Source organism: Trachurus trachurus (assembly GCF_905171665.1).
Source record: "Trachurus trachurus genome assembly, chromosome: 5".
Lineage (NCBI taxonomy): Eukaryota > Metazoa > Chordata > Actinopteri > Carangiformes > Carangidae > Trachurus > Trachurus trachurus.
In genome coordinates this window covers 13,535,210-13,556,459 of record NC_139896.1, presented here as the reverse complement: position 1 = coordinate 13,556,459, position 21,250 = coordinate 13,535,210, and positions in this window count along the sequence as shown.

Below are 21,250 nucleotides of genomic sequence, written 5' to 3'. Positions count from 1 at the left end.
TACTGGCCTTCCATGCATAAATTCAGTCTAACTGGATAAAAACTTCAAGACCAAAATTTGCTCTCTGTGAATAACTTAATATTTACATTCACTAAAAATGGATCCTTAAATAAAACAAACTACTGTTTGCTTTCATTTTTATGATCGCTGTGAGGGATTCACTAATCACTTACCTCACAAAGTTTTTGTTTTAGTGTCCCGGGTTTTGTTATCCACCTCTGAAATTTGTGCCTCATTAGCGGATGGCAATGGCAAGTCATACCAAAGCCAGAATCATCAATATCGATACCAATACCGATACCTTTTGTCAGGAATATATGTGGTATCATACCGGAAGAGACGTGTCATGATTCATAAGGTGTATTATTTAAAGTCTTTTCTTCACTCAAAGATCTGCCAAACATGAAGCACTTTTTCTTACCATACTAAATAAAAACCATGTATATTGTGGGAATTCTCTGAAATTCTCATAAATTTGATGTGGTCTTTCATTTCAAGTTCTAAAGACTGACTGAAGGCAATGCGCCCAAACGCTGATCTGTACAACTTGAAACAAAAGATTGCTTTTGAGTTACGAGTGTGCTGCTTTCCCCTTCTTTATTTGATGCCTGCCCACAAGCGAGCCCTGAAAAAGGTGCATGTTTTGCTTCACTGAGTTCTCTGAATTAACAAGTTGCATGCACACAGAAGTAGAGAAGCAAACAGTGCGTGTCTCAGAGAAAAGTTGCAAGATTTTTTTTTTTTTCTGGTATTAGTGGTTCATGTATCGATTCACCCACCTTCAGCCTCATGATGCTCAAAAATCAACCACACTTTCTTTATGCAGAAACAATTAATCCACAGACCTCACTGGTAGGCTATGTGTTTATTGCTTGTTTAAATAACTTTCTAGCAAAGAAATACTGTTCTGACTATATTCTTTGGGCTAAGTCTTTCCACTCATGTTTTTTGTTGACAGGAGTTAACATTGCAGTCTAAGCAGCTGGCTTAATGTTTTTAACCTTAATTTAAGAAATACTGGATGAGTAGAATTACTATTTTTGTAATTAAAAAAAAAATTCAATTCAATTTATGTAACACACAACTGCACAGAAATCCTCTGTCCATTTGCTATTCTTCAGGGTTGTAGCTTTCTGGCTGTTCAGGATGGTTAGGTTCCTATTTAGCGGTAATTAGATGTTTTATTTTATTTATTTATTTTTGTCCCTAAAACCAGGAGAACAGGGTGATCATTGAGCACAATGCCAGACTGGACAAAACTGAGTAGTGGGCCAATGTATATTGAATTTTTTTTTAAAAAGGAAAAAATTCCCATGGTAGGTTAAACGCTGGAGCTAACTAAGTATTTATCTCTGTCACTGAACATGGATTGATGCTGATTGTTGTTTGACCAGAGCTTCAGCCATTGTTGCATTTATGACCTGGACAAATGAGAATATGCACCGGCTTATGAGACAAGACTTTGTAACATCCTCTGAACAGGGCAACTCCTTTAGGAGGCTACAGCATGGATCTATTATAATGGGCTACAATGAGTCACTGGTAACAGATATGGCAAAGGCTAGCTTGTTAGCAAATTCAGTATAAGAAAAAGAATAAACATTGGCCTTGCTTTCCACCTTTGGAGACAGCTTTTTGTTAGTAAAATGATGAACTCAAACGTTTCTTCTAGACCAGGAAATAAACTGTTGCTTGTGCTAATGGTAGCTGCAGCAATAGGACAACTCAAAAACAGCTTCTTTAACACATTGATTATTGTTTCATAATTTTGAATTTTTTTTTTTTCCCCCCAGTATTTGGACTCAATTAGCATGAGTACCATATATCCCTTTTTGATCACGTTGAGTATATAATCCAATTCTTTTTTCTTTACCTGGCAGAAATGAACTTCCATTGCCAACGTGAAAAAGCCTTTTAATGTTATGACATCATACACAGCAATATCTCTGGAGGTAAGTAATAATATGTTCTATAAATTGCTTTAACCGACCCTTTAACTTTACTGACAGTCAGTATTAATTTTCTTGTTGCTGTTTGACCCCAAACAGATGCCCTTTTATTGTTCTGTCTTGCCCTACAAACAACAACCAGCTCACAGTCGTATTATTTAGCTCTGTGAGAATGCAAAATCAAATGTGGATGGCTGCTGTTCACTTTATTCTAATTAAAGTGTTGCACAGCCTCATCCATTCACACGAGAGCCTCAGTCAAATAGTCAAAGCTGGCAAACTCCCAACATTGCAGCAAGGCAATTAGCTGTCCTGCAGTGTTTGTTATTCATGGTTTGATGTAAAAATTTGTTTATTAAGACGGGCTGTAGGCACTGGTGTGCAATAGACCTGCTTGTAATTAGATTCCAATTATTTGTCTGTTTCTGATATTGTAAACTGGCACTTACCACATCAGTTAAATTGACACACTGCACTGCTTGGTTTACTCAGTAATTAAAATGTGTTCTGTTAATTAGATGATGACCACTTTATTCCAGGGCTCTTGTGTTTGGGCTCCTCGGCGGCTCGCTGTTTGGATCATGAGTTGCCAGACGCTTCCCTAATCAGCCCTTGTTTTGTTTCAATTACCACCTGCTGTTCAAAAGGCATGCCTCGCTGCCCCCCACCCCTACACACACACACACGCTCACACTCACGCATACACAACAATACCGCAAGGCCTGTATCACTACCAGCTCTAGCTCCAACACAACAATCACTAATTCACAGCTGGCCCTGCTTTCTTCTTTATTAGAAGGCACAGCTAGGTTTCAAAGAGAGTCCAAGCAATTAAAAAGGGAACTAAAGGAAGATGAAAGTATAAAGGTACTTATCACATCAGTTAGTAGACCCTGTGTGAGTAGCCAATGGTAATTACACTCATTGAGTAAATAGCTGAGATGCTCAGATGTCGTCTTCTCTTGGTAACGGAGGGTTAAGGGTGGGGGAGCTGTTGGATCCACTGATGGGTTCACTAACTAAATATGACTACAATATAATGCAGGTGCACGGTGATGGGAACTGAATGTGGATGTGCTGTTGGTTAAAGACCCACTCACACATGTTGTTATAGCAACCCAAATCCATGAGTTTCTTCTCTTAGAAACTCAGCTGTGAAGGGCGTTTACTTTTATTCTCTGAAATCAACAAATGCAGCTTGAACTTTGTCTGTTTTTTCTTGCATTTGATTATTTAGGGAACACTTCTGTCAAGGTTTATGTCAAATTCTCACATCTGTTCCAGCTCAAAGTCCACTTACCAACATTTTCTCAAGTTTTTAACCATATCATACATCCATCATCATCTGTCAGCTCAGCTAATGCTAAATAGCATAGCCAAATGTGGAAAAAGCTCCTTTAAATGGTACTTTTGTTATCTTAAAACTATCAAAAACACATCAGTGTGCGATGCAGTTAAACCGACGCATTCTCTTAGTGTAGTTGATTGCAAACCTATGTACAGTATGAGTTTGAGGTGTGTTAGTATGGATGCAGATTGTCTTTGATATTAAAGCAGAAGTAAGCGGAATGTTTGTGTTAATATAAGTCTTAAATAGTTATATCTTCCGACGGCAATCACTAGAGTGTTTGGTCTGAAACACGGGTCTGTCAGTCACTTTGTTCTGCTGTAAACCGAGGAGAAAACTTTCCTTGTATCCTACAACCTTTATCCAATGAGGAGAGAGAACGGCATAAAGGGGCGGTCCTCTCTGTGTGTGCAGCCAAGGGATGCGCGTGCATGTGGTGACGTAGGGACGAGGGCGGGGACTGCTAACTCCATCCGCTGACAGGAAGTTAGCCAAAACAACCGGATCGCTTACTTCTGCTTTAAAGGGATAGTTCAACATTTTGGCAAATTGGCCCATTGCCATAATCGCTATAGTCATAGCAGTAGGTTCGTTACTTTTAATTGTCGGTGTAAGCTATTTTTAGAACGGTGGAGCGGAGCAGCAGGCTGCTCAGGGCTATGCTATGGGGGCTAATGGGATTTCTTGGTTTTCCTCATCAAACTCATCAAATACACAACCCAACAACTCCAAAAGGCTGTCGTGGACAAGTTGTGAGCTGCACATTCACCACGCTATGAGATAATAACGGAACGTTACGAGACGGAGTTGTTTTAGAGGTAAATTCATGCAAAACCGCTGATGCGTGTTGCGTTCAGGGACAGTTTTTCAGCAAGCAGACTCTGTATTTACCCTGTATTTACCTCGAAAATGGCTCCGTTTCGCAACGTTCCATTATTATCTCATAGCGTGGTGATTGTGCAGGTCACAACTTGTCCACGAAAGCGTTTTGGAGTTTTGTGATTTTGTATTTGATGAGTTTGATGAGGGAAACCAAGAAATTCCTTTAGCCTCCATAGCATAGCCCTGAGCAGCCTGCCGCTCCGCTCCTCCGCTCTAAAAATAGCTTACACCGACAATTAATGGTAACGAACCTACTGCTATGACTATAGCGATTATGGCAATGGGCCAATTTGCCAAAATGTTGAACTATCTCTTTAAGCTAAAACACTCATCTGGATGCAGATCATATTTGTTGTAAAACAGAAACATAGTGGATGTTACACAGTATTATTTACAATTATTGTCACTGACACTGACAAGAACAGTTGACAATTATATAAACTCTACTTGACAGTGCATTGCAAACTTACAGATACAATCTTTTAGATCTGCTCATTTTATGTTTGGAAGTGAAAATAATCAATTCAACAGGACATGTCTCTGTGTTGAGACTGGACTCCAGTGTAATGATCCACCACTCTAACCTGCTGGTGTGGAGCGGTTGTGGAGCAAACAGCCTCGGTTTGATCCTGCTCTGCTGTAAACAAAGTAACTCCAGTGATGAACTGTTCTGCAGGTCTCCACTCCACCTCCGTCTTCACTGTCTGACATGTGCTCATGTCCCAGCATCCAACATTACTGGAAAAAAATGTTTGGTTTGAATAATTGAAGAGATGCAAAACAACATGAATAATTACGTCTGCCTCTCGCACTTTGTGTCATAGTGAATTAACAGAGAAATGGCGGTTACTGGGAGGGCTTTTAAAAATGATGATAGATCTGTGATCAGGAGACAAAAACAATAGGCCTCCAGAATCAAGATGCTGATGATTTGTTTTCCATGTTGCCTCATGCTAGCCATGTGAGAGTAAATGCTTCAAGATTGAAAAATGGTGTTGAAAAATCACTTATGTTGTTGAACTGCAGTGAAAAGTACTTAAAGGTGCGGTCTGACCTTTTTAGATAGGCTATATTTTCATTTGAATGGGCTAGATGAAAAGATTGATATCACTCTCATGCTAAATGAGAAAATATCACTCTTACAGCTGTTTATCTTAGCTCAGCATAACAACTGGAAACAAGAAACAGCTAGCCAGGCTTCATTGAAAGTATAAGAAAATCTGACCTTCTTCAGTCTTAAGGCCCAAATACACCAGGGACATGACAAATAAAAGGCATGTAAAATATTCGGCAGTGAATATTTCACATCAAAACCATTTAGGTTTGGCGGCAATGCGTAGGCCTATATGTGAATAAAAGCAAAACTTTTTTTTAATTGTTGCAGTGACAATTATAAATAAAAGTTTTGCTTTGTGTCAGGTGGTTATTCGCCTCCTGATACACACCTACTTGTTGATTATACCTCACATATTCAACACCGGTTTGTTTACGTTAACCAAACCTGCTGCTGTGCCACTGTCATCTAGTTACCAACTCAACACAGCAGCTCCTGACAGCCGAGTTATTCGGCATTGTTGTCATGGTGATGTGTAAGGTTGTGATGTAGGCTACCTCCTTTCCACGCAACATGATTGGTTGATGTGTTTATTCGCCAGACGAAAACTCAGAAAAATCGACCTCCCTCCCAAAAATAAATTATCACATTTTATTGCTGGTCTGTGTGAAAGGACTCATGATAAAAACCAGAGTTTGAAAAAAAAAATTGACAAGCAAATTACTTGCACAAAAAATATGTCACCAATGTGAAAGAGCCTTTAATCAGTATAGATAGAATTAATGGTAGATGGATTTTGTTACCCTTGGACAGAACTAGGCTAGCTGTTTTCCCCTATCTCCAGTTTTGTGCTAAGCTAGGCTAATGGGCTGCTGGTTGTAGTCTGATCTTCAAAGGTGTCAATCGTCTCGTCTCATCTTACTGATCTACAACTACATAATCCACACTCTTAAATGAAATTGCACACAATAATCAAGCTTTCATTTCCTTTTTGTATTTTATTTTAGAAGTGTGAATAGTGAATATTTAAATCGTAGGTTCCCTGACAGATTTACCTAAAAAGAAGTGTATCAGTGTAAACAGTGAATAGCCTTTATCGTCTGAGTTTCTTTTCACCATCCATCCTGCTCTGATTCCCCTGATGCTCTGATGTAGGCTTTCTCCCACTCCCCCATGAATTTAATGTTTTCCCCCTCCTTTCTTTGGAAAAAAAGCTATCATTTAAACATGTCATGGGTAGTGTTTACCTGCAGTGAACCTTGATTGAGGAAGCCTGTGACTTTACACTGATGCCCTCCTAATCTGTATGACTGGCATGCTAATTTCTCTGACGCTGCCATTCAAAACACAAACATGAAATGTTGGTTTTAGAACCGGGAGACCTGGTAGAGTGAATTTCAAGTGCTTATTCAAATATTTCATTAAAATGTAAATTTTTACAACGCTGTACGTCTAGCTGTGCACAAGGCATGACTTAAGAAGTTATGAAGTTATAACAGCATTTCTCTCTCTGATGCCAATTAACTGGTGGGGAGACTATAATGTCCTTACCTTGTTTTATCACCACATAACAGCGCGCCAACAAATGCATCTCATGTAACAGGAGTTTCAGGTATTGACAGCTAAGATTGGTTGACTGGAAGAGAAAAAAAGGAGAAAGTCAAACATGAAGCCTCCTGAGGAGTGGTGGCTAATCAATTCTCTTATCTCACACAAAGTGCAAATGAAGTGATTAAAATTAGGGTTATATGCAAAAGCAGGGAGTGAAAAAGTGAATTGTAAATGAGTGAGGCGGCCACACAGCTAGCTGCCGCTGCTGAGCAGACAGGTTTATCGCCTACATTTGTCAGGACCAGAAAACAAAACATTAAAGGTTCATGTCACTCAAGCTGCTATGGAAGCAAAGAAAGGTCCTAATGATTAAATTCAGCCAACACCACCAAAAAGTGCTGAAATTTATTTAAAAAACAAATAAATAAAGTAGCCTACCATATCTTTTTTTTTTCTTTTGAAAAAGATAAGTATGAATTGATGTGGTTTGAATAATCCTCAATTCCCAGAAGGTCAAACTTTGTGATTTCAACTATTCTCTATCTTTGTTTTGTGTTTGCATCTGCTTTATCTTTCAAGTTCACAAATAGCCACAAATATATGTGGTGAAATGATTCTTGGTAGCTCTGATCTTTGTTCCCTTATGCGTAGTGGAAAAAAGTAATTTCATACAAAGAATGTACAACATAAAGTGTAATAGAGAAAAGAAAAAGACACAAAATACAAAATAAGCCCACCCAAACTTGAGACTCTGGGAAATGACTGATAACCACAGAAATGTTGAGAGATGGTTTTCAAAGTCAAGACTTCCAGTAATTCAGATATATTTAATCTTTTATATGATGGTCTGTCTAGTCAGTCTCATTGCATGCACTTGTTAAATATTGTTGTTTTAGATTATTTTAGTTAAGTACTTGCTAGAATCTGAATCCAAATTTTTACTTTTATGTATTACTTTATACTTACATAGCATCCCTCTTGAAGGATTGATTACAAATATGTTTAAAAGAATATCTGCCATGGAAACAACATCAGCCTCCTACAAGTCAGCTAACATTATGTTATGGTAATATGGATGCTACAGTGTACTGCTGAAATGTTCTCAGAGGGACTGGGAGAGAAGTCTCTAATGGAGTTAAACTGTCTATTGCGTAAGTATTAGAGTAAAATTTGAAATACCGGTATATGTAAAAAAAGGAGACTCAACAATTAGCTCATTGTTTGTGAAGGGGTTTGTGTGTCTCTGACACCTTCTGCTTGAAATATGCTACAGTTTGAAGGAACAATATTTGATAAAGTCATCATACACCGAGAATCCCCTGCAAGGCTTTTTGCGTGTCAATGAGTTATTCATCATCTTCAAGTGTGTGCTTGCCAAAAGATGTATCAAAGAATAAACAGGGGCATGTTGACTTTCAGGGTGTCTACCTGCCTCATATTTACTGTTTCCCAGCCTTGATCAGAAGAAAGAAGAAACTTCAGCGACAAGAACCTCCGGGTTTGTATCGCTCCAGGTTCTTCACTCTCCCCTTTTATTTCTTTATTTATTCTCTCACTTTTAACTTGCTGGGGGAAGAAGACAAAATGGTTGCAGGTGGTGATGAAAATAAGAGCCATCCATCATTATTTATTAGGCATGAAAAAGATACACAATAATGTAATTTAATCTCTCAGCAGACAATTATTTCCACATATTGATAACGCAATCCGAAAAGTGCCATGAATCCTAATATGATGTTTGCTTTTATTGGTGTATGATACAACCAGAACAAATAATGTAATTGTATCAGGGAGAAAATGTGATTATTTGCACATGCTAACATTATAATACCAATCTGCTTCAGACAATGGTATCATATTATTTTGCTGTGCTTAACTAGTTACAATTTGCATTAAGTTATTATGTCTGGGTGGCAATAAAGACAGCGCTCTCCCTCTGGTCTCTGCTTTTCTTAGTTTCTCATTACAGCTCTGTGAAGATTTTGGGAGGTTTCATGTTCGATAGCCGACGTACTTTTCTGATCTGACGAGGGAAACTTTTAGGTGGAGTTTTATCTGCAACTGAATGCGATTCTCTTTCTCGTGCCATATCCTTTATTTATATTTTTGTAGTACCATTCCAAGCACAGATGACTATTAGGGCCAGTCTGAAGTTAAAGAAACACGACACAATAGACACAATTACTATGCAAATGAGAGTGCTGGAAACAAAAACACCTTTCCATTAAAAAGTAAAATGCTTTAAAATATTTGCATATAGGTGCTCTGATTTGGTTATTCGAAATTTCAAGATGATTAACATTAATGAAGCAGCGGCTTGATGCACTGACTGTCAGGCCACATCAGGCCACCTCTGTAACCTCCTGTGTGTTTTGCATGGCGAGGCATTCACGCCATACTGAACTAATGACCAAGTCAGCCTGTGTAAAATTAGACCGTGCATCTACACAAGTGTCTTTCTGACATTATGAGAATGTTTTATTGATGACTCATTATTAGCAGTCCAGCAGTGAGGTGAGCTTGATCCACCCAGAAGATGCAAAGTGTAATAATAATAATGTCTGCTTAATTATTAATATCCAAAACCTAATCCATCTCTGCAGAGAATATGTACATATTTTAGTGTCTCATTTGAATTTTTGCAACAAACACACACCTAAAAACCATTAGATGGCTGTGGTAATGACAGGTTTAAATGGGCTGATTTTTAAGAATTAATGTGTTACTGCCACTGTATGGCCTGAGCTGAAAGAAAAAGGTCTTCCTGTTTATTCTGTTTGATTCTGAGAGCGTGCAGCATCCCACCGCATGTCCCCGTAGAGAGGCGAGCAGAGCACACACTGTGTGAAGGCGTCATTCTGCACCGGAGGCTAGAGGAGTGTTTGCAAGTCATTAGTGGTTTGTAAATGATATTTGTTCCCATGTGACATATCATTTGAAATGGTTTTCTAATAATAACACCCACTGATAATAAAATAAGGGGGCCCTCATGTTGTGATTATGCTTTTCATAAATTTGGTTTGGGAAAAGAAAGGGGGGAGACATTTCAGTATGAATAAGTGCTCAATATGTTGATATGAATTTTACACTCTGATGGTGAGCATTACACTGATGCACTGAAAGATAACTCGGCTCGAGGCTCAGGCTCAGTTTGACCGGTGAGAGCGCTGGGCTAGAAGAATCCTCTGAATTAAACTTTGCTTGTAACCTGATGCGGCTTTGTTGTAAAGAAAAAGCATCTTCCCTCTAAAGCCCACTGCGTTGAATCCTAAAAGCAAAAAGCTTGAACTGTCACCTCCTTCCTTAATGACTCCTGACAAATACCCTGTCTTCCTGCAGTGTCTTTCCTGTTTGCCACAGCACAGAGCCAAGACAACTTGGCACAGGATGCAGTGTGTCTGGTGAATAGGGAGCCATACTGCTGCTCTAACACCATTTACCTTGTATTTTATGAAATGAACCAGCGGCTCGGAGATCAATAGGCCCCCGTGGTGAATGCGAACAACGCTACTGGGTCCTTATCAGGAGCCCGCTGCCAATCTGTGGCAAGCGAAGCCTGCACCTTCCCTGGATACACCATTGGTCTTTGAAATTAAAGTTGACGCCTGTAATCCAGGGAAATGGTCCCTCTACTCTCGCTTAACACCGGTTTAGTTTCACCCCAGCTGATGATAAAGCATGACAGAAATACAGAGCACTATCTTCTTGCCGGGGTTGATAGGTTTTGCCAGCTTATCAGGAAACAGGCAGCTAACCTTCTTATGCCTGGCCCGTGGACAAAACTGAGGAGTCAATTTACAAAAGAAGCCATGCTGGGTGGCTTGTAAATAAAACCATTCTTTCTCCACGGAACACAAAAAAAAATCAAAAGAAAATAACCAATTTTTATAACCCACCCAAAAAGTGAGTAAATGTATAACACAGGAGGCTAAGCGCTAGTGATAGAGTGTATTCATGTAAATCCGCCCAAGCACAGCTGCAGGAAATTGACAGGGATCTACTGGAGCGCTTTGCCTGTAAAGGGTGGGATTTACATGCCTAACTAGGGCTTAACCACCCTCCCCCGAGTTTACCTGTTACTCTCTGGCCTCTGAGCACGTGTCTGGATGGGCTAAGGTTGCACTGCTTATTCTTAATGCCTTTTCATCCCCCCTCATATCTGTCAGTCTCAGAAATGAACTCATAAACTCCACCAGGGCTACTCACTAACACTAAATGGCTTTGGCGTAGCAGCACATCAGGAGTTTTGTTTGTTTCCTTCTTCAGGGTGCCTCAGAACTTTTTCCACAGCAGACATCAGATCAGCTAAAATTAAATCGCAAAGTGTGTACGGCAGGATGTGACTGACGCCGAATGAGGCTGAGAGGTGTGAGAGCTGCTGCAGTATTGCTTTATGGGTAATTGAGATCACATTAATGCAAGTGTTCCTCCTGAGGAGAAAGTGCAAGTCTTTTCCTTTTGGACAGGATGTGGCTTTGGGCAGTTAGGGGGGATGGTGGGCGTCGCTCCTGGGCTCCACAGCCCTCAGCTGAATCTCAGCTCCTGCAGGCAGATTCTGTAGACCGCTCATGGCAGTTTAGACTAAGCAGAAAAATTGTTTGGCTTTCTCTTTTTTTTCCTGTTTTCTTTTTTTTTCATGAAACTCACATCTGTACACGTAGTGCACGCAGCAGCAGCAGCAGCAGAGATCACGCCAAAGCAGTCTTAACAAAAACATCGAAATGTTTCCTCGTTTGTTTTTTTCCTCTGAACCTAAGATCCCTCCAGATGATTAAAAAACACAAATAGCTAGCACCAATTCTATTAATGCTGCCGTCCTATCACACAGGAACCGAGCGCAGATGCAAAGCGTTCCTTTTTGCCTTGTGTGTTTTGTATTTTTCCCTCCTCTAAACAATGATTTTCAGAACTGGAGCCGCCGCCAATAAAATTAATGGGAGACTTGCTGAGTCCATACAGGAAGTGGGCTTTTTAAATAAACACATTGTTTCCAAACTAATCCACACCCCTATTGTTTACAGACGGGGAACTGGGCTGGGTGCAGACCAGGCCGGTCCACCCCGATTAACCCCCCTCCCTCCTGTCAAGGCCACTCCATTTCTAAACAGAGGAGGAAAAAGATAAAACTGTCAAGCAGGAGTTCACTTTGATGTTTTTTTTCTTCTGTTCAGCATCTGTTTTCATGTTTGTTGCCAGTGATAAATAGTGAGGCCTACCTGACTTTTAATTTAAACTAGTAATAAACAGCATCTTCGGAAATGTTTGTAGAAAGCCACAAGCCTCAGCATGGGAGCTGGAACTAACTGAAAAAACATCACCATACTTTTTTTTGTTTTCCTTTCAAGACCACATGGTGATAGTCAGCTAGGAATGATGAATGACTTAAGCTATTTGATATCTGTGCTTAGCGCCATCTAGGGTCAGGTCTCTCTGTCTTTCCCTTTCAGGCCAGGTTAGGGGTAACTTACAGTGGTCAGCTAACAGCTAAAACAGAGTAGCCTATCTTGTTTTATATAAATATTGTTCTTTTTTTTGAGTGAAGTTGTGTGTGTGTTTTGTTTTAGTTAAGTTAAGCATTGGTTTCATCTAGAAAAATCATTGTGTTTGTACTTGGAAATGTGTGCTGGGATTGAACTGTGGGCATTTTGCAAGGTTGAAAAAATGAAGATGGATGTGTTCTGGGCCGTGCATCAAAAACGTGACATCCAGGAGCCTCTGCTACATCAGTTTCTGTACTGTTCATAATAACCCAGGAGCAACTAGAATCCACCAAAGCGCTTGTCATTATCGGTTAAAATCTTTTAACAATTAAAAAACAATTATATAGTTATTTTTTTCAACCCCTTCATTTTTCCAACACTACTGAAAACAGAAAAATTAAACAGACAAGATTACATCAACTGAAAAACAAATACCGTCCTTATCTAGATGTATGAAATGAGCCATGACATACTGTATTTCCAGGCCGAATTTTTTGGTCACGCTGTTTTATCCTCAATCATGTCAGTGTGATTTTGAATGAAGTTACATTTACAGTCAAAATCCTAAATCAGAGAGCATCGCATGATCGCAACATCTGGTTTAAAATGATCCACTGTAGTAAATATGAACTTCATACAGTAGATACGCAGTCTCCTCTATTAGCATGCAGGGCCCCTTATGTAATGAATATATTTTGCATGATCAAATTATCATCCCTGAATTTGAAAATATCTGCGGATATTCAGAACCACTCTGTCAACCACTCTCACTTATCGCCTCCTGCATCGATTTTTGTTTCAAATACTACTAGTCACTTATCCTTCCATTTACATAATGTCCGATGAGAGAAATTTGTCAGACAGATTGTAATTCATATCTCCACTCCGCGCCCGCCCGCCCCAATACTTCAGTTAGCTACCTCACATTTACATTTCAATCAGTGATTATAGCCTCTCCTCCTCTCACCCCGCTGAAAGTAAATACAGGACTCCACTATCTCGGACTGAAATGCATTTAGTTGGACCTGGAGGGATAGGCATGAATATTCTGTCTGGTACATATTTACCATGTGCTGCTAAGTGTCACATGCTGCAAATGCATCCTTTAGTAGCTGGCTGCTCTGTGTACAGCACAGCGTGGCACTAACACTGCCAGGAGCCTCAGACGTGCTAAAAACGTCTCATTTTGGCTTAAAGTGGCCACCAAATGGCATGTGACATGTTCTCCGAGGCTGCAGTTCAGAGTCCAGCACACTCACTCTGTCTCTTCTGATGATTTTGTTTTGTTTGTTTAAACCTATTGCCCTTTTTCTTCTTTTTTTTTTTCTCCCCTTCACACTCTGGGTTTATCTCACCGTGCATCTCTAGAATATTAGTGGGCAGAAAATGAAACTCTAAACACACGAGCTACTTCCTGCAAGTCTTCATACAGCTGCACACATTAAACACATCATCATGGAAAAGGTCAAGCAAGTGGAAACTGTGTCTGTTGTTAGTTTACTGTTGACCGCAACTGTGAAATGAACGTTTGACATGTTTGTTCCTTGGTGTTTTTTGCCTAGATGGCACTGAACATAATAAAGGAACAAAACGCTGTGTGTTTTATGAAGCTGACACCCACACAGGCAGCTGCTGATGACAAATGCTGGGCTGCCGAAGCCTCGCACATAGAGCAGGTTCTATCTTCACTGTGTTGGAAGCCACCGTAGGAAAGTCTGCTGCATTTGGAAAAGCTCACTTCCATGTCCTCCACCGCTGGACGCCTGCTGTCTGTTGACTTCTCTGTCAGTGGTAACCCAATATCCAACTTCATAGGGAAAAGTCTGTCAGTTGATGAGTCATAGTGAAGCTCACAATCATTACTTTTTAATTGCTCTATGAGTGGAGTTTTCTTTGTGTCGGGCCTGGCACTGTAAGGTGAGCCGGGAACTGTGAAGCTCAGAGGGGAATTGTTTGCATGTTTTCTTGTTTGCTTGTTTTGGAACGACTTCGCAACTCATCTATCATGAAGCGAGGAGAGAAAAAAAAAGAACAAATCATAATAATCACACTTTGCCACAAACTGCTCTCCCCGGCCTTCTGTTTTCCAAGTCTGGTTACACACATGTTGGCTCTGCAGAATATTCAATAGACATTTATAGGAAATAAATTAAGAGATGAATGCAAACCATATGGCATTCAGAGGTTTATTTGTAAAGCCCCTGCATCAAAGCTTTTTCCAGATCACACCATATTAGCTATGTTTTTCCAGTCCAGCAAAATCAGGAAGGTAACCACAGACTTCCCTGATGGGAAACACATGAGCGGCGGTCCGTCGAGACAAGGAACCTCATACATGGACAAGGCATCGTCAGGGAGCATCAGTAAAAACAATTATTCCCTGCATGTCTGGATGTCATATGTCACCCTGGGTTGACTTTAATAGGAGGGGAGCTTGATGGAGCTGCGTCACTGCTTAGAGAAACCTTTTTAGCCTCACAGTGACCCCACCACCCCTTCTTACACGCACACACACACACACCGCTACATTCACACTTCTTCACATGTGAGGTGGCCTGGATGCCTGTGCAAGGCGTGGGCCTGAAGACAGACCGGGAAGCAGGCCAAGAGGAAACGGCATTGCCCAGGGTATACACTTCCACCCCTGCATGAGCACAAGAGCACAAGAACCCCCACCCCCACCCCACTACCCCCCCTCTTTCTCTCCCAAGTATTTCATACAGGCCAGACAAGTTTACGGTTTCGTGCATTTGAGTGTGACAGCATCAGCCCTCCTGCGTGTGACGGGCCCAACAGCAGCGGTCTGCCGACACCCGGGGTGGTTTCCCTTCTTCACTGTTGATCTTGGGCTCGCGCTGCACACACGCGGACGGCCTGCCAATGTCAGACGTGGAGAGCCACACCGCTGCGAGTCCGCAGCTTTAACCAGGAAGGTATTATTTTTGCTGTGGAGACGCACACTTTCTGCAAGATGTGAAGAGCCGGCTTGGGTTGTGGTTGCTTTTACAGGACTTCAAAGTCCAGAATCTGCATAAGATGTAGGCTGTGGAAGTGTTGGTTCTTGTGCCATTTTACAATGTGGAAAACGTGGGGTCAACTCTCTCTCTCTCTACCTCACTGTTTCTCTCTCTGTCTCGTTCTCTGCATCGCACACAGATAGATGCACTATATGCTGTGTGTGAGCGAACAGAACCTGCTGTGCACCATTGGGCAGTTTACCTCAGGACCGAAGGAAAGGCGCTTTCAGGAAAAGAAAAGCCAGAGATTCCTGCTGGGGGAAAATGCAACAAAGCGCCTGACTTAAGGCTATAATTAGCCACCGTGGTGCTTGAAATGTAGCAGAATAAAGTCTCTGGGGGAACTGAATTGTTTATTTATTTACATTTGTTGTTTTAATTTTCTCTCAAATGAGCAAAAATGTTCACAAGCGTTGACTGATCTCAGGTGCGGTTAATTTGCTGTCTGTTAGTGGTGTTGTGCACAGTGGAGTTTAATGAGATACTAAATACAAGCATGTTATAATATGTGATTTTTTTTAGTGTTTAGTGGTTATTTGTTTTGTCTCTCAGATTGAAAAGGGGGAGGGGTGGTGGGTGGGGGGACCTCTTGGCAGAGCATGAATACAGTCAGTCCTTTCTGCAATGATGTATGAAATCCTAAACCAATAGACGTGTATGACCTGCCCTCCCTCTGTCTCCAAGTCTAGTGATGCAGCCAAACCAGTGGTGCTGCTGCTGGCATACAGCACGCTGCTGATGAAAACCATGGCCTGCAGAGGAACTTCAGCACTGTCTTCCCTTGAGAGAAGAGGAAAACTCCTCCGTTCTCTCTGCCACCGACACATCTGCTGACTGCTCCACCGGCTTTTTCATGAGTAAAACGATTTATAGATATTTAAAATTTACTGATGTTTTCATGCACTGTGTGTGGGGAGGTTTTATATAAGGCTTAAACGACAACCTGTTTGAGAAAAAAAAAAAAAAAAAAGTCCCGGTTGTAAAATAACCTTCGGTGCCTCGGATTCCATAAAAAGGAAAACATTACTAACAGCATGATCATTTTTTATGTATGAATGATATTTGCACAAGTCAAACTGTTTCACAGCTCTGGTTTAATGTGGAACTGTGCTTTAACTAAACACCGCTGTCAGAGCGCACGGGGACCGCTGATCAGCTCACATGGAAGCGTTTCAACTCGGAGCAATCACGGCTCAGTTTACTCTGGCTACTCTATACGTTGCACCTTTGCAGCACACTCATCAACACAATGAGAAACAGAGAGTGTCATTTGTGTTTGTTGGCAAGCTGAGCAGCTGTCTCCTCGGTCAGGCCCAGAGCGGGAGCAGCGACCATCAGACGCGACGCCGGTGGGAAACACACAAGCGTCCCTGTCGAATTTGCTATCTGTAGCTTTATCAAATCTTCACACCGGCGTGTTTCTCAGCACAGGATCAAATAACCTTAGGGCTGCAATTTCTTCCAGTACACGACTCCAGTGTGGACTCCATGAAAAGCTGAAGAAAAACCACCTCACCACATCTGAAACGCTAAAGATAACTATAACTCTTATAGACTTAATTTGAAACAGGTATGCAGGCGCTGTCCAACAGGAAGGAGTGTTTATAAATTGTCTCGCTCTGAAACTCCAAGTGACTGGATCCATAAGGGGTGTAAATTTGTTTCTGTTTTTTCATCCACAAAGGCAGACGGCAGTAGCAACTGTTTGCCTGGAGAGGCCTGCCAAGTGATATTCTTGGGTTTAGACCAACTTCTCTTAAATATGGACAACAGATTCTTGGTTTTAAAAAACAGGACGCCACGATGGAGGGAAAGATATGTGGAAACTGGAAAGAGGTGATGATGAGTAGTTCTTTTGAATTAACCCTGAGAATCCCCCCACAAAAAAAGTTTCCATGATGACAAGAAGGTCCTATCACAGTTGTCGTGTTTTCATTCAATCACCACCTTAGATTTAATTTAATTTAATTTATTTTACACCACAAAGTCATGAATACTGCCCTAGTCCCTATGTGAATAATCAATGGCTGCTCAGGTGATCATCCTGGTGAAGTGCCCCAATATAATTTCAGATGTTGAGGTGAGAGATGGTGTTGTGAGTGATTCTGCGCTTTAAGATGTGTTTCAAACCGAGGTACAAAGTGGAGACCCTCAGCCGTCATTTTGTTTGCACCTACAGTTTATTGACTGGAGCTGCTACTCCAGCAGTGAATGGTTTTTTTCTGGTGCATGTGAATTTGAGGTTTCAAAGTGGGAAAAAAAAGTAAAATAGCTACTCAATCTGTGGTGAAATGTCAGAATTGTGTTCAAAATTCACAGTGTTGAAGCACAAGAGGCCACGCTCTGTACTCCAGCAGGCAGCGCTCCTAAAATACACTGTCAGTCTGAACTATTACAGGCCTTACCCTGTCAGTGAATTACTACTGTTCACTGTTCTGTCAAGTCAAAGTGGAAAAAAATAGATGACAGATTACAATTCAGACTCTCCAAGAGGAAGTGTGTGGACATATTCAGCATTCTACAAACCTGATAATCAGACTCAAGTGATGGTTCATTTCTCTTCATTATTTGTCTGTTATACATCAATGTCAGTATTCTCTCAGGGGCCAGGGGCACTTTGCTTTGTTTCTAAGTTGCCAGTTAAGGTTGATACTGTCATTTTTATGTGCATACTTTTTCATTTTACAAAGCAGAAGTCAGTCTTAACCTGACCTACAGAAGTTCAGTTACTTTTCAATGAGACACAGCACAAACAAACTCCACTTTTTTTGTTTCACTGGACATGTTGGTGATGTGGATGTGTGAGTCGGATCATCATGATGTTCAACTTAAAATAAGGTGTTTGTTTTTTTGTCTTTATCACACTCAGGTTTTACTTCCTAATTTAGATATTTAAAGGAACTGTATGTAAGAAAAGTACAGCCAGTAATCATAAAATCACTTAAAGCAACACTATGTAGGATACTATATGCCACCGCCGTCATCACCGGTGCTGTCCCCGTTGCCAGTACCAGCGGTCCCGTTGCCGTCACGGTACTGGCGCCGTTGCCAGTAGCCATCGTCGTTGCTGGTACTGGTGCCAAGCAAAGCTCCAGAGGCTCGAGGGAGACTGGTCGGCCATGTGGCCCAGCACAGGGCGCTGGTGTGTGGGTGAGAGGAGCAGGGAGACCGGGCTTGAGCTCAGTCTCTGCAGCTCTGGAGCCCACCACGAAGGTAGTGGGACTGCCCGCGGCGGGGTCGCGGATAATTTCCCTTATTTTCAAATCCCAATGTTGACGGGTATGCACTTGTATCCTAATTCTAAGTGTCTTGTACACTTTTATAACAATGTAAGGGGTCATGGGTGGTGGGACTGCCCGCGGCGGGGTTGCGCTTGCACTTGTGATTTTTGAATCTCGCGAATCTTCATGCGTACTTGGGGTGCTACAACTACTGTTCTGCCACCTGCTTGGCCAGAGAGGGAAATATGGGAGATTTACGGGAAAATATGTAAACAGGAAGACGACGGTACAGATGATTAAAATAACGGAATTGGGAAACCGGGAGGGACAGATCTGCAAGTGCTTGATTGTTCATGGTCCAACATATCCTACAACACATTTCAATCTGCTTGGATTACTATTGCATAGTGATGGCAGTGGTGGAAAAAAATACATTAAAATAAATAAAAATATTTTTTATCTCCACATCTTTTGTGCTTTTTTGTATTTAAAGGGACTACGAGGAGTTTTGGAAAGCAAAGTGTTTTCACACTACATTTCCCATGAGCCTCCGTGCACACGGTGAAATTCTTCGGTGCAAGACGGAGGAAAGCGAAAACATTTGAATGTTTTCATTAAAGCAGAAGTGAGTGATATATTTGTGTTAATATAAGTCTTAAATAGTTGTATCTTCCGACAGCAATCACTTACATAGAGTGTTTGGACTGAAACACGGGTCTCTCAGTCCCTCTGCTCTGCTCTGAGCCGAAGAGAAAACATTTATCGTATCCTACAGTTTTTATCCAATGAGGAGAGAGAACGGCATGCAGGGCTGTGTGTGCAGCCAAGGAACGCCGTGAATGTGGTGACGTAGCGACGAGGACTGTTATGGTGCGTTCAAGGAAACTCGTATTTTTCCGACCGTGAAGTGGTACCAGTTCGATCTGGTACGAGTTCACCGGTCGGAAGTTACGAGTGGCCGTTATAGTGACTTTCACCAGTAAAACAGGTCGGAAAAACACGAGTGGGTTGCCTGGAACGCTACAAAGTCGTAAGTTGTGATTTGAAGCTGTAATTTACGATTTCAAAAGCCTGCCTGGAACGCAGCATTAGCGAAAACGACCGGATCACTCACTTCTGCTTTAATCAAGAATGAAAGTCGGAGGTTTGAAGACGATTTGGCAGCGTTATTCCCATGATCCGCCGGGCATGTCCGCAAAACCAAAAGTAGGAAATGATGGGCGAGCCGACCACTAAATAATAATAACAAAATAACTATAAAGACAAAACAATATATTTACTGAAAATGTGGGTAACGTAGATTCATCCACATTAATATGAGACTCTTTTATAACCACCTCGCCGCTTTGTTGTAAACAAATGCACATGGCCAGGAAGAGGGTTAGCAAAACAGCGGAAAAGTGACCTGACTCACATACTGTAGTGCTCTTTGAGCAAAGTTGTTAGTAAATGTGATGGTGTAGTCTGTAGAAAATTCCCAGTCAGTAATTAGCTGAATGAGCTGCAGCTGTTACGGTTGCTAAGTAGAGGGATATGAACTTTGGATAGGCTCACAAACACAGCGTCTCATTTACCTTTTGTCTGTCCAAGCCCACATGACCTGCTGAGGACAAAGTCTTCATAGATTGCAAAGACTGTGTCCTCCACAGGATGCAGGATGACACTGAATCCCTTGACCAAAGCTTCGGCCATTGCTGTGTTTGGAAGAAAAGTAGAGGCTGTAATTCGTTCTCTGACCAGCACTATATCTTCAGGACAGATTGCAGGCTACAGTGAGTCCGTAAGTGTTGAAACGACCCAGAGCTACAGTAGCTGGTTAGCATGGTAACTTCAGTAGAAGATGTGATAATGACAAGAGTCAACAGAGATGTTATAGTTCCACCACTGGACAGCTCTCTTGGTGAGTAAGGGAATACAGTTTGATGCTGAACTCAACGTTTCTTCCAAACTGACAAGTAAACTGTTGTTAATGCTAATATTGACTACATATCAATATTTCCTTGTTCTGACAATCAGTGGAAAGTGCAAATATGAGGAATCATCTAATTATCTTGTCAAAAAAGTAAACACCAGAAAAGTGTGGTAACGGTATGTCACCTCAAGCATGTTGATTCATGTCCCAGCGGTTGGACAACATACAAGTGCGGTTGCAGTGGTGTGCTGATTTCACAGTGTACAGTGTACAGTAAATTTGCTTAGCTGAGCTATTCAAAATAATAATAATAATAATAATAATAATAATAATAATAATAATAATAATAATAATAATAATAATAATAATAATAATAATTCAACTGGCCAGGGAATTTCATCTGCACATCTAATTCCCTCCAAAAACATTGCTTGTGTAATTTCAGCTTTATTATTCAGGGTTTTTTTTTTATATTGTTGACTTAAAAATGTTAATTTAAAAAAAAAAATGTTTTTTTTTTGTTTTTTTTACACATGCTCCAATTAAAAATATTTAAAAGTGTAAATTTAAATGAACCATCTCTTAACCCCAATTAAAAAAATGTTTTCATTCCTTCATAGTTCATTGTGACTGATATAGAAGATATAAACAACAACGTCAAATAGTCTAGTGTAAGATTATTCATTTTAATGCATTCAAATTATTTTTTTATGCTTTCTTTCATTCAAGCTTGATTTTTTGAAGTGACAACTCCACTTGAGGAACTATCTACAATGATTAGATGTCCTTGGCCTTAAAAAGCAAACCGTATGAATTCTTAAATCAAGTATCATTCT